The 15,142-nt window shown below is 37.6% G+C and overlaps 1 long non-coding RNA gene across 1 annotated transcript in view; it reads right to left on the bottom strand.

The window, feature by feature from the left end:
* Nucleotides 1-15,142, bottom strand: part of LOC122802698 — a 713,439-nt gene that overhangs the window by 365,307 nt on the left and 332,990 nt on the right. The gene's annotated exons all lie outside the window — the stretch shown is intronic.

Here is a 15,142-nt window from a genome sequence, read left to right on the forward strand (position 1 = left end):
GTAGAACAAAAATTTTATCATCACTGCTTTTTAACTTCAGTACTGTCAAATACATAGTAGATGAAACACAGTTTAGTTTTGTTTAATGATTGCAACAATAAAAGACAATTAAATGTACCAGCTTTAGAGTAAACAGCTTGCAATGCACTTATCCAATTATGTCATATCAGGAAGAGAAACACAGACTGCTAATCAAAGTTCTGCATCAGCTTGCAGAACTGATATATACACCCGGTGACATTTTGTTATACACCTGGGACCATCTCAGACTGAAAGCCTGCTAACTGGGTTTTGGCACCAGGTTTCTCAGGCTTTTAATTAAACACCAAAGCTTAACCTTTACCTCTTCGACCTACAGGTCACAAGGACCAACAGACTTCTGTGAGTGTTAATCCTAGAGAGCATTTTATAATTCCATACCACACAAGGGCATTTTAGCCATTGCCACCACTTGGGAACCAGCAGAATCACAACAACACTCTAACTTCTGAATCATTCATACTGCATTAGAGGGAAGCTGAACTGAGAAGGCTACAATCTTCATAATTTTAAGATGTTGTATATGCATGACAAAATGGAACGTTGTGACACTAGCCTTGCACAATGACAAAAACAGTGAAATGTTAAAGTACTGTTTAAAATGAACGAATGCCTGCTAACTCAGCTTTCCTCTTTTGTACCAAAAATTAGAAAGGATGATGATCCTACTAAGGGTTTAACTGATCCAAGTTGTCATGAAGCAAACATACTCTTACATTGCCATGCATTGTCAACATTGACTATTTACTTTTTTCTCACATTATAAGTTTTGTATACTTGATTATACAATGTTTTTTCTACACATTTGTATTGACTGGACTTTTCTCTGTGCTATTTTGTAAGTATATTATATAGTATTTTGCTGTATTTTAAGCTTTTTCCCCAAGCCCTTTGCAGAAATGGGGTACTCAGCTACCTGGATGGACTATCCTGCTAAACAAATGCAAACAGAAAAATAAATAAATGAATTGGTCAAGAAATTAATTTTTTAATTGTCAGTTGCTGTAGAAAGATTAATGTACTGCATGATCTATTGATAAAAACAGGAACTTAGTACAACTAAAGAATAAAATATTTATCAATACAGCCATGGTAAAAGTAACAAAGTAATAAACCAGAAATAAAAACAGTACCTGTTGCATGTGCTTAAAAATATTGTTAAGTTAGTCTAAGAGGTAATTTAACACAGACCAGTCAGTTGCTGAGAGGATTCTTGTATGGCTGGGACTCTCAAACAGAGCAGTAGATACACTGGATTTCAATTCACAACCCTTCCTAAGCAGTATGGAGAGTATTTTTTAATGCTGTCTATGTCCTGTGCGACTCAAAATGAGCAAATATGTGATACATTTACAGGCAAGATTTGATTTACATTTTAATAAATTTCCCTTTTGTGTTTGACTTTGTAGTTTACTTCTAATAAATGTCACAAGTTTTAGAATTGTGGCTATAAACATATGAAATCAATGATGTATGCTTAATGCAACACAATCATAAATGCAATTTGGAATCCAAGCTTTTAATTTTAAGAGGTATGAAGAAGCACATCTTTAGTTAAAATTTAGGATAAATGTATAATTGATAGCAAATACACTAAGACTTATTAACTGAATGGACTTTTAACAAAAGTATGTTACTTAGGAGGAGAGAAGTTCCATGCACCTCATGCAGAAAACCAAGGCCCCTTAACCCACCAAGTGACACTCTGTGTGATGTATGTGTGTCTTGAACTAAATTATGAACTCTTTTGTCAGAAACTTTTTTGTCAAATAGCCTCAGCTTGATGGGCTTCCATATACTTATCTCTGACCAGAAAAAAACAATACCAAAAAATGTGCCTGCATTATTTAAACGGAAAATATATAAAGTATGTACTTAGGGAGTAACAGAGGCACAAAAGGCTGCCTCAAGAACAGTGCAACTAGTGTTGTAGCACAGAGAGATAAAGTCCTGACTACAGCTCAAGTAACCTGGATTTAATTAGCTGCTCAACAGTCTGATGTACTGTCAAGGGAATGATGAATGTGCCCATCCTGGGGGGAAGGCTGTGGACTCAGGTGCCCCACATAGTTGATCTCTCACAGAATCTGGAGATTTGTAAAGGGGCACTGTCTTTAGGGAGGAAGGGGTATGGGCTAGGTTGCTGCTGAAGTGGAATAATATGCCAGCATGACCTATTGTATGCCCAGCCCATTACAGGATACTGTGGGAATGCTCAAAAGACTGGAAATGTAGGTCATAGAAAAAAAGATCTCTCATCAGTAACCATACAAACCTACCTCATGGTGCCTTAGTCTCCACACTTACCCTGAACATAGGTTTGAGGAAGTCCATTGGAGGATTGTTGGGCTCAGTAGACCCAGTGAATAAGGACATACCCAAGAAGGAACTGATGGTCAGCTGTAGGAGAAGGCCAAAAAAACAAACAAAAAAATACTTTGCATTGCAATGCAAAAAAAAAAAATCATTAACATAAAATTATATGTAGTGTTGTTCTAAAAATACACAAGTGTACATTTACAGACTTTGCATATTTAGATAGCTAATATGATAGGGAGTTGTAAATGGTACAACAACAGAAAACATCAGGAACTTGGGTTTTGTATGATATGAGTACAGCCAGTTGTTTACTGACAACCTACACATAGCATGTCTTTAGAGTGCCCGATGAGAGTTATTTGATATGATTATAACTAAAATTGTGTCTGTGAATACAACAGGTCACTGCCTTCAAAATGTATTGCCATGACTTACCTATACACCTGATCTCTACGGTTTGCAATGAGTGAGCAAGACTGAATTAATCCTTCTTGTATGCCATTACTGATGTGCCATTCATAGGTTTTGCTCATAAACAGTACAGAAGCCTAATTCCTTAGCAGGTAGTCTAGTATATGCCTTTGAACCTATTTCTCTTTGGGTTGTGGGTTGGCATGATGATTAAGGTGCTTAACTCACAATTAAGAGGTACAGGGGTTAATTCTCACCAAGGGAAATTGACTAGGCATAAATGACCCACAAAGGCAGTTAGCCTATCATTTACCTATGAACCTAAGAAGTATTGTTACCCCACACTTTGCAAGGCATGACTCACTTATCCATATAAGTTAGCATGTTGTGCAATGAGGGAATATACACACTGTCCAGTATAATTTTTACCATGCATGCAGGAGTTTATTCTGCATTGCCGAAATAAATGCTGTATTTCTGTCAGCTCATGTTCCATCTCCTTATTGTGAAAACAAATGTTTTCTGCCTTTTCGTTAGCTTATACAGTCCTAACAGCAGCATAGAGATCATCATGCAGGTATTCAGTTTGTCACCTTTGACTGCATTCTTTATAATTATGTCGTTTTGAAGCTGGTCTCTGTAGGTACTTATTTCGATACTGTGATAGCACAAACAATAATGACCAAAAATGTGGATGATACAGGAAAATAACAGACTGCTGAGATTTTGTTGTGAGGCCCACCACAACAACAAAGGGGTTGGTGGGGGGCCTCATTATCCTTGGAAGGTCTGCTATTCCCCTGTAACACCAGCCCTGGAGGGCGTTATTGCAGTCAGAAAATGTGTTATTTGTTAAAGTATTCTGCATTTGCTTTATCAGTAGTATGTACATATCCTTTGTATTTCTGATGCAAAATAGCTCCTCAACTTAATATTTCAGATTTCATGTAGTATGTATAATTGTTGTTGGAAGAAGTATTTTACTTCCAAAATATAAGTTACCCAAAATGTTACACACACACACACACACACACACACACACACACACACACACACACACACTAACATCATTGTAACTGCTGCTCTTGCTGCTGCAGTTTGCTTATTTTTATTTATTTTATTTTGTATTTGTTAACCAGAATATTCTGACGGTGCATGAGAATGCATTTTCAGTGGTGGTCATGGAGCAAAGCTCCATGTGACTAATAATAATAATAATAATATACTATACAGCATTATGTGGCAAATAGTAATATATAGTGAGGGTACACCAGCGACATACATGAACAAAACATATTATGCAAGTCTTTAAATATAAAATTCACATCTTTATACTTATGAAGAAAAACATATACATTTACATTATTGCTTTTCATTTTGCATAAAATCAATTAAGTTATCTATGCATTTTATCCTGGAGATGAACACTGGAATATCCAGGTTTGTCATGTTTAAGATCTGTTTTAAAAGTTTGTTCTTTTTAATTTACTTGGGGTGGAAAGTAGAGCTCCACATTTTCAAGATGGGTGAAAAAGAAAGCATCTCCAGCAGTATTTTGTCTTGTTAATGTAACTTTCTGCTTGGGTTCTAGTGCTGAATCATAGATACAAATGCTGGGCATTTGTTCAGGGGGGTCTCTGTTCAGCTACCAAAAATAAATAGCATGGAACAGTTCAATATCATTCAAAAAACATGTAAAACATGTTACTGAAAACAGCTTTTTCTGAAAAAAAAACATCAAATGGCCATAGTTGGCCAACAACTAGGAAGTACCATGATACATAATGCAAAAGAAGGAAGCCTTTTTTAAATTTTTTTAATTTGCCCATTTCCCCACTATAGTGTGATCTTGGAGTTGGTACATATAGTTAAGGGGGTGTCGGGGGTTGATTATGTTTGTAATGTTGGTGACCTAAATTCACATTGTAATAATAGCTCTTAGCTCTGAGTAGCAGGAGGTTAATTAATCCCTTGGTTTCATGAAGTCATTCATGCTAAGAAATCACTTGCTTCCGGAGTTTTCTCCCAAATCCTCTATTACAAGCACAAATGACATAACTTGCAATATCTCATAAACTATATGTGTTACAAAAATGCAAAATATAAAAGTTGTTCATTAGACAGTGGACTACACAATGGTGTTAGTATCAAACGTCTGTCAGGTGGCACTGAATTTACATAGCAAATTTAAAGAATAAAATGTTTTTTTCTCCCCAAAATTATTAGCATTACGGTCAAGGAAATGGTTATATTTTTGTAACCATGCAAGGCAGACTCAATATATCACTGACTGAACTGTTTATCTGATCAATAGCTTTCAACTGATTAGAGTAGGTGGCACACTGCTGTTTTGTGATAGTTCACAATTAATGCAAATTATATATATATATACTAATACTGGTGTCATTCTAGGGGGATCCAATGTCTGTCTGCTTGGGATGACATGCTGGAGAAGCCACGCTGCTTCGCAAGGGACGGCTTGCATCTGTCACCACTGGGCTTCCGGATATTGGCTAAGGCTCTTGCCTCCCCCATAGTGCCTTTTTTAGGCAAGGCTCAAAAGACAAACCCACCCCCTTAGAAAACAAAAATGGAAAAAAATTAAGGGTAATGCTGCTCAATGCCAGAAGTCTAAATCTCAAGATGCAGGCACTCGAAGCACTCCTCAGTATGGAGAACATCGATGTGTGTGCAGTAACTGAAACCTGGTTCAAGGCTCCTGAGAGCACCCCAGCACTACCAGGCTATACCTCGTATCATGCTTTTCGGCCCCAAAACTCGGGCCAAACCAAAAAGGGAGGGGGAGTGTCCATATTCATTAAGGACACCCACACCTCCAGGTTAGTGGCAACACATGAAGCATCAGAGGCCATCCAGGTGCAACTAACCATAGGCAAAACTGCTATACAACTGGTAGCATGTTACAGACCACACTCCCAATCTCAGGAACCCCACTCAGCCTTCCTGAAGACATTGGAGGATATGAATATCTCACCAAACACCATCATATTGGGAGACTTCAACTACCCTAACATAGATTGGGTGCATTATTCTAGCCCAAACACCCTAACCCAAAGGTTCCTGGAATTCATAAATTCAAATGCAATGGAACAGCTAGTCACCTCTCCCACAAGGAGAGATAATATACTAGACCTGATCATCACAAACATGGGGACAAAGTGCTCCACACCGGAAGTATACCCTTCACTAGTGAGATCTGACCACAAACTAATCACCCTGGATATAAATATCCCACCTCCACCCCCAACACAAAAGACTACAGTGAAAAACTTCTCAAAAGCCGACTTTACACTTCTTAAAACTGAGATGGTATCCTTTAAGCCCACTGGGACAGTGGAAACCACATCCCACAATGCAGAATCCTTCACAAATGCTTTCTATGGACATCTCCAAGAATGCATGGATCATGCAATCCCAAATAAAACCAAGAACCTCTCCACCAAGGGCAGGCATCCTGTCTGATGGACCCCAGCCATAAACAAATTGTATAACAAAAGAAGGAAGCTACTGCATGACAGAGCAAAATCCCATAAAGAGAAGGCATCTCTGATCAGCACTAGTAGAAAGCTACGTTCTCTCATAAAAACATCCAAGGCCAACTTTCTGAGAAAAATCACTATGGACACTAAAGATAAACACAAGGCCTTCTTCAGCTATGTTAGAAACCTGGGTGGAAACCCTCAGATATGTTCAGAGCTAGTTCACAATGACAAAAAATACACTGAACCCACAGATATTGCCAACATTCTGGCAGACAGGTTCAGTGCAAATTTCTCCCCTCCCTCACCCCCAAAAGAAGAAATACTTATCCCAACTGAATGTAACCTCCCTGTCATCTCAGATGTCCAGGTGAGAACCGCCCTCAGCAAAGCTAAAAACACAGCATCAATGGGACTTGACGGTATCCCGGGTTGCGTGCTACGTGAACTCCAAGAGGAGCTAAACCCGCACATAAAAATGCTATTTAACCTTAGCCTTACTACAGGATATGTACCTGAAAACTGGCGTACAGCAACAGTAGTCCCACTCCACAAAGGAGGCACCTCTACTGACCCTGGTAACTACCGCCCCATAAGCTTAACCAGCCTGGTCTGCAAAGCTATGGAAAGAATCATTATGGAACTAATAAACAGAGACATTGGGGACTTACAGACACTTGATCCCACCCAGTTTGGCTTTGTAAAAGGCAGATCCTGCATTTTAAACCTGGTTGACTTTTTCGAAACAGTCACTAGAGCCATTGACGAGGGCAAAGCAGTCCATACAGCCTACCTGGACTTGGCTAAAGCTTTCGACACAATACCCCACTCTGGCATCATAGACAAGCTCAACAGCTTAAATGTAAATCCATATGTCACAAGATGGGTGGCAAACTGGCTAAAGGATAGAACCCATAAAGTCAAAATCGCTGGAGCCATGTCAGATTCAAAGCCAGTGACAAGTGGTGTCCCACATGGCTCTGTCCTGGGACCCCTCTTGTTCGACATTTATTTCTCAGATGTGAAAGCAAACATGGGAGGGTTGTGGCTGACAAAGTTCGCAGATGACTGCAAACTAGGCGCCATAGTCGATACACCAGCTGACACATACATCCTATTGAAACGGACAACTGGTGCCGGAGTCATGGCCTTAAACTAAATGCCAAAAAATGTATAGTCATCCCCTTTGGGAAAAACAAAGTGCCCACAAATTATCACATAAGCGGTAACCCACTGAGTACAGAAAAAGTAATCAGAGACCTGGGGACCCAAGTCGATAGTGACCTCTCATTTGACACCCACGTTGCCAAAGTGGTTAGAAAGACTTTCTACCTTGCCCACCTTATCATGAAGGGATTTACATCCAGATCAAAGGAGGTCATTGTGCCCCTGTACCCCTCCCTTATCAGGCCCATGATTGAGTACAATGCCCCATTTGGTATGTACCTCACCCGGCACTTGCAACAGCTAGAGAGACCCCAAAAGTACCTCACCAAGAGGATCAAGGGTCTCCAACATATGTCATATGCTGCCAGACTAAAGAAACTCCAACTCTATTCAGTAGCATACTGCCTACTCAGAGGTGATCTGTGCCTGACGTACAAGGCCATGTCCAATCAGGAATTGATGGACATGCTCCACCTCAAAAAATCCAAATCCATCAGAACCACGAGAGCTAAAGATTTGAACCTCAGCACAAATATGAATAGGACATGCTGGAGGGACAGATTCATAACTCAGAGGTTTCCCATACTCTGGAACAGAATCCCAGTTTATGTTAGGCAGAGCCCCTCACTGACTCTCTTCAAGAGAAATCTTGACGATTGGATGGGAGATCGTAGGTTTACCCCAGGGGTCATCTCTGTGTCACTACTAGACAGAGGCACAGTAAACTAATTCTATTATGTAAGGGGGACTTCACTGTGTCACTACTAGACAGAGGCACAGTATTCTAAATCTATTCTGTACACTTTTGTACCATTACATGGGGTGGCGAAAGCCACTTCACTATGGCTAGGCTTATAAATGCCCCAGGGCAGATAGCCTAGTACCAAACTATGAAACTATATATATATATATATATATATATATATATATATATATATATATATATATATATATATCATATTTTACCAATAGTTCAAAACAACAACATTAATCTACAGAACCATGCATGTTAGATGGTAACTATCTGTGGCAAAACTGTGTACCATAAGGCAGACAGTTTTTACAATATTAATTTGGATGTGGAAATATAGATAATATTCATAACTGCTTTTCCGAACAATTATTTGTATCTCTGGGTGCCATTACATTACTAGTCATGTTTTAATGGTAGTTTTGAACTAATACCCACAGTTTCCCAATGCTACCCCACACATGGCCATTCTCCCTTTCTGCATAGCTAATATAAGGATGAAAATGCATAATATTTTTCAGAACCTTTTTACAAATACCCCTATATAACTGTAGGCCTGTACATCCCACAAATTTACTGTTTCACTGTGCTTGTCCAGCAAATCATGTCAGCTTTTAGATGATACCTTGTGCCATCATGCATGACCAACCATTTGTGAGATATTTGGCTAAATACTAGAATACTGCCATTGTTAAAACAGTGCATCAAAAACACTTCATTATATCTGTGCTTATATTTGCCTTACCCGAGTGTCCTTATCATTTCTTTTCTAACAGCCACTATTTCTTACCTTCCTCATAATGCGACAGTATCCCACTCCACGTATAATTTACTAATGAAAATATTGGACACAGTCCATAATATTTATAACCTTCTGCAGTAACTGTTCAGTAACTAAAGCCCTGTGCATCTCCTAGTAATATTTTCACTATGGTTGTATACCATTTCTGCCAGCTTGTAGATGTCATGTCGCTTTCTACCATGAGTTAGTGTTCAAAAGATGTCACTATGAATATTAGAATAATGCTAATATTACTAAAGTGTGCATCAAATAAAAAGTTATATGTCAGACTGTTTTTCTTACCCAAGTGTTAGTATCATTTTCTGTCACATACTGCATTCACTGCCTCAGCACATAATGCCCCATTGTACAACATAAAACCCTTGCGATATTATTCATAATAATGGAGTATTGCAAATATTATTAACTTTTGTATTTAATAACACTTGTGAGTGGATGCCTTCATACTGCCCACCACATGTTAATGCCTTGTTTTTAGTAACAACCATCACTTGTATAGGCCTCGACATGATCATATGACATTTACTTGTTTATACATTAAGGGAAACATGAAGTATTTCATATTTTTCATAATTTTTTGCCAACACAATAATTCTAGCCCTGCTCATCCCGTGTTGATTTTTTCACTGAGCATGCCTAACAGATTATTTCACCTTAGAGAAGCCAACTTCTTCAATAATGCAGGATTTACCATTCATGACATATTAATATCAATGTTAAAATATTCTTAATATTAATAGCTTACATGCAAAACAAACAGTTGTATCTCTGGATATGTGCATCATACCCAACTTTTGTTATTGTCCTTTTTTGTCTAATATCCACTGCTTTGAAACCCTCCCTAGCAAGTAAATTATCAGATTTATTTTGATTAGTAATACAAATATCATAAATATTTCATTATTTTCATAACTCTCTGCAAACACATTTCAATTACTCAAGCTCTGCATACTCTACTGTGATGGTTTGACTTTCCATGAATACTAAATTGCAGAAAACCCCATATTTGATGAAGAATGTACCCAAAATATCATAGACTCTTTCTGACATCAGGAAGACTTGAGATATGTGCATCCATCTACATAAACACACATAGATACACCCCCCTCCACACACACACACACACACACACACACACACACACACACACACACACACACACACATCAGACTTTTATCGACTACCTGATGTTATTTAGTCACTACAGCTGTCAATGATTAGCCAAGCTCTTAACTTCTTAGCTTAAGAATTAGGGAAATACCCCCCCCCCCAAAAAAAAAAAAAAAGAAAAATGATGTCTTGAGGTTGGCATAATGATTAAGGTGTTTACCTTTCACACAGAAGGCGCAGGGTATGACTCTCACATGGAGTAATTGGCTAGGCTTGAAATGGTCTCAAAAGGGCAGTTAGCCTAGTACTAATCAATGAACCATTTCCTAAAGGATATGAAGCCTGAAACTCAACTGTCTAATTCTTTAGTGACTGCAGTTCTCAATGATTTGTACAAAAACACATTTTTTTTTATTTTTATGAGGCACACAACAAAAACAAAAGAAATAAGGATGCTCTGCAAATTCAAGAACTGCTAGGATGTTCTCACACATTGTTTATTGGGTATATATATGATTAGATGGATAAAGACTGTAATAAATATATTTGGAGTAAAATTTTTTACAAATTTTTTTTGTAAAATTATATGTTAAAATGACATGTATTTAAATTACTGAAAGCAGGGACACTGGGAATAAATGTAGGCTCAACTGAATGATTGTTATCTTTTGAAGGCAAAATGCTGAGGTACCAGATGTTACATTAGAGTAAAGAAGTTTGAACCTGAACGGCTGGCTGTTTGTTGCTTTTCTGAGTTAGTTGTTGTATTTGGTGTTTTAGTTGTTCGTGTCAATATTTATCTTTCCCACATGATTCCTACTTGTGGAGTAAGCTCCAGCTATGTGTCAGTGTAGTTTCTTAACTCTTTTAAAGCTAACTTTGATGAGAGAATTAGGCTCTGTAAATTTACCTGGTCTGTCTTTTCAGGCCATTATCGACAGAAAAAGCAAGTAATGATAATTGTTGTGATTTGGCAGCTATTGGCTTGCTGTAATGCTTGCCTAGTAAAAACCTGTGAACCTATTCATTTTATTTACTTACTACTTGGTAACTAGGTAGGTGGACTGCTTTTCGCTATGACCTGGGCTCAGAGGCAATAAACAGTGCAAGCAAGCTTGTTATATACTTAAGATATGGCAGATTACTACATTTATGTAGTTGCAAAACTTTAGAAAGTTTGTATACAATTATACAGTAATTATAAGGTAAAGTGTTATATAGTTTTTAAGCATTTCTAATAAATTATCAGATTAACATTAGGTTTTATCAGTTTACATGGGCTTCAATATAGTATGAAATTGCTTCCTTAAGGTTGAAAATTGAATATCCTTGAAATAAAATAAAATAAAATAAAATAAAATGGAAGTGAGTTAAAAAAATAGAGATTTATAAAGATAGGCCTAATGACTAAAGATAACACAGGTGTAAGAAGAGTTAAATAGCAAGGCAGTCTGTTGAGAGACAGTAAACATTTTTAGAATTTTAAGCCTTTTGAATAGTTTATCAATTATACTAAAAGCATTTACAAGCAACTTCCTTGAAAAGTTGCACAGAAAGTGACTTTTTTAAACTTGGTAAGAGTATCTTGATGTCTTGTTTCAGGTGGGCCTGTTTGTGAGAAGGCTCTTTCACTCAGGGGCGGCTGGTGACTTCAAATCAAAGGGGGGCTGCAGGAGCCAGCTGAATGGGTGGGGTCAAGGGGAAGGGGTGTGGCCAACCAGAAAGGGGAGGAGCTATGTTCAAAACCACAAAAACTAACTTTAATTAAATACACTCCCCTGGGTGGCATGGCAAACCATCATTATGAGAGTCCAATCAAGACAAAAATAAGTGTAGAAGAATAAAAATATTTCAATGCATTGGCTGCATGACAGCTTACTTAATATCTAGATGGAAACAAAAGGTTGTGAGGCATGAAAAAATAAATTACTTTTTAAATACATTACTGGAATGTCAGTCAAAATCAAGTATAAGCAAAACCAGAAGCACTCAACTCAAACCACTTCTCCTTGCACTGCAGTTCTAATTATAATTTATATTCAGCTTTATTAAAGTGCCAAGTAACATGCTGAAAGTAGAAATCTCTGTGATGCCCCCACTTGTAAAAATGTTTCTTATCCACAAAAGACCTGCTGCCTGACTACTATCTACTTGTTTCATGGGGAAAACATGTAAGTAAAAAATGAAAAGCAAACAAGAAACAAGCTCAAGATACATTGCTTAAAGGATTACTGTACAGGTTATGGACCACACATGATTGGCATTCTGTTTAGTTTACGGGTAAAGTCTGTAGAGATGACTGGAAGTCTCCAACAAGTGTAATGAGCTTTTTAAAATAATGGAATCCTGTCCTTTAATACCCAAGGCTTATACATTATCTAGTCAAGTATTCTCTGCATGGCAACAACAGAAAGGCTTTCAATGTTGGCAATTCTTTAACAGTATGCTTATTAAAGCTTACTTGCATCTTATGATCACAGACAAGCTTACATTATGGTCATTAAAGCATTGCTACTTAAACACAGAGCAACAGGCACTTTGAGTAATAAGCATAAATCAACAGTACAAAAATATGACAGAAACCAGACCTTTCTGCAAAATCAAGGACAGATGAAAAGCCACTGTAGTACTTGTGTCTACCTTGGATGGGGGGACACACTGCACATTTACACTGCATAACTACTCCTTGCCTTGCTTGGACACATCCAGAGTCAGTACATGGTGGAGTGGGGTGCAACAAGTATGTCACAATTTGAAATGTCTCTGGCTGACTGTGATGGCCCTGACACATGTGTCATACCTCTCAACCTCAGAGCAAGAAATCTGGACAAAGCCATACACAGAAGTGGGACAAATGCCCACAAATAAGGACAATTTTTAAATATTGCTCTAATAAACTTACAAAGATAATAGAATAGGTCTTGCATTAGTATGACTTTTCTGAAGGGTATAAAATCTGAAACTCAAATGTCTGCCATTATTTTCTAACTTCCGTCTTTAGTGATTTGTCACTAATTTGCCAAAAAACACAATTTTATGAAAAATGGACCAAATGTGATGCAAAAATATAAAATAGCCACACAATACAGCTGGGAACCTGTCAAAGAAGGGACACTTTAATATTAGTACTGCTAACTTGAGCAGCTGACAAAATAAAAGAATCTACATCGATTTCATGTAATCTATAACTTTGATTATTACAGTTACTTCTTAATTGTAAACCCTCCATGTTTTCTTCCAAAATTGCTATTTTGCGGAGGGATTATTAGGGGGAAGAGCAACATTTTAAGCCAAAATCGGAGACAGTTGAGAGGTTGGCTATGCCTAATTCTATAAAGCAATGTATTTGCATGTACCTCTCAACCTGTTAATGCAGTAAATCTGAACAAGGCCAAATATACTGGGGGAACATAAACAGTACTAACAATTGCTCTTGTATAAATTGAGACAGTTGATAGAATAACAGTTCTTACTTTAGCATGCATTTTTCTGAAGGTTATGAAGTCTGAAACTCAGTGTATCATTATTTAGTGACTTAATTTCTAAATGATTTGCCAGAAAACTACAAATTTTATGAAGAACAAACCAAAAATAAGAAGCAAAAATCTATTCATTCTTTGAAAATCTGGACAGTTGGGAGGTATAGTTCAGCTGGGCCTGTCCGAGTTTGCTGCCCTTCCCCCCTGACAAAATCACGGTTGAAGAGCCTCTGCAGCCATTCCTATGAAACATTACTTGGCTATTTCACTCCATTTACCATAAACACTAATGTGCATACTGCTTTACTTGTATGATGAGTTGGACTTCATTTGAAAGTTTTATTTTGTATTTTACAGCACAAACACTAAGTCATCTACTAAACAAAGCAATGCAGTCTCACAATGAAAACTTAGCATTAAAACTTCTCTGCTCTTGAAACTCACATTCATTGAAACAGCATTGAAACCCACATTCAAAGAAAATACATTTTGCCAGTGGCAGATAAAGATTAATTTTGGGCTGTTTTCAAATCATAGGCCCCTTGCATATGAAACATACATGTGCTCTTTGATACACCTTCCTCATTGTACTAAATTATATTCCTTGTACAATATATTACAGTTGTTAGAGGGCGTTTTAAATTTGTTTTGAACATTTTTCCAGTAAACAATGAAACAAAATGCATGCACCCATAATGACAAAACTGCCCAGTTCAGAACATTTATCATAAAAGTCTACTCAGACTTCCGCAGTCCACCATTATCAGTAAATATGCACAATTCTACAGTCCATTATCAGTAAATATGCACTATTCTACAGTCCATTATCAGTAAATATGCACTATCTCTGAAGAAGTAAAAGTCATCTAAATAATTACACATTAAAGAAATCTGTAACTAATGAAGAGGTTGCTGCTAGCAAACACCTTTATATTTCATGGTTTCATCGAAAAATAGTGTCTGTTGCCCATCAGGAATAAATTGCCTATATTACATTAAAGAAAATGATAAGCTAGTAATATTGCAAGAGGAAATGGATGGCAAACTGATAACGAACTCATAGTTAGTATCTTCACCAAGGAGAACATTCTCAGTACAGCAGCATCCACCCCTTGTGGGAGTAGAACCCACAGCCTTCTGCATCAAAGACAAGTACACAACTTGTTGTGCTATTAACAAGGCAAACCAACTTCACTTAAGCAGCACTAAACTTCTGTTCGCCTGCAGATCTCAGCTCCTTGTAAAATCTACTCAATACTCAACTTTGCAGCACAGGAAAACTGGAAAAAGCCAAAATGTATTGGGGGGGGGGTCAAAAGCCCAAAAAACAGGGACACAAACATTGCTTGTATAATCTTGGAAAGTTGCTAGAACCATACATTTTACTGCCAAGCTCCCTGTGCAAAACAGAGCAACATACCACTACGCCAAATCAGCTGCTTTGTAAAGAGGAAGACTGAAACTTAAATGGCTATCATTTAGTGAATTCAGTTCTCACCATAGCTGTCAACCTCTTAGTACAAAACACCTGGACAAACCCAGTAATGAGGGAATACAGCCTCAA

Source organism: Protopterus annectens, chromosome 5.part0 (genome assembly GCF_019279795.1).
Source record: "Protopterus annectens isolate FY-2018-M chromosome 5.part0, PAN1.0, whole genome shotgun sequence".
Lineage (NCBI taxonomy): Eukaryota > Metazoa > Chordata > Ceratodontiformes > Protopteridae > Protopterus > Protopterus annectens.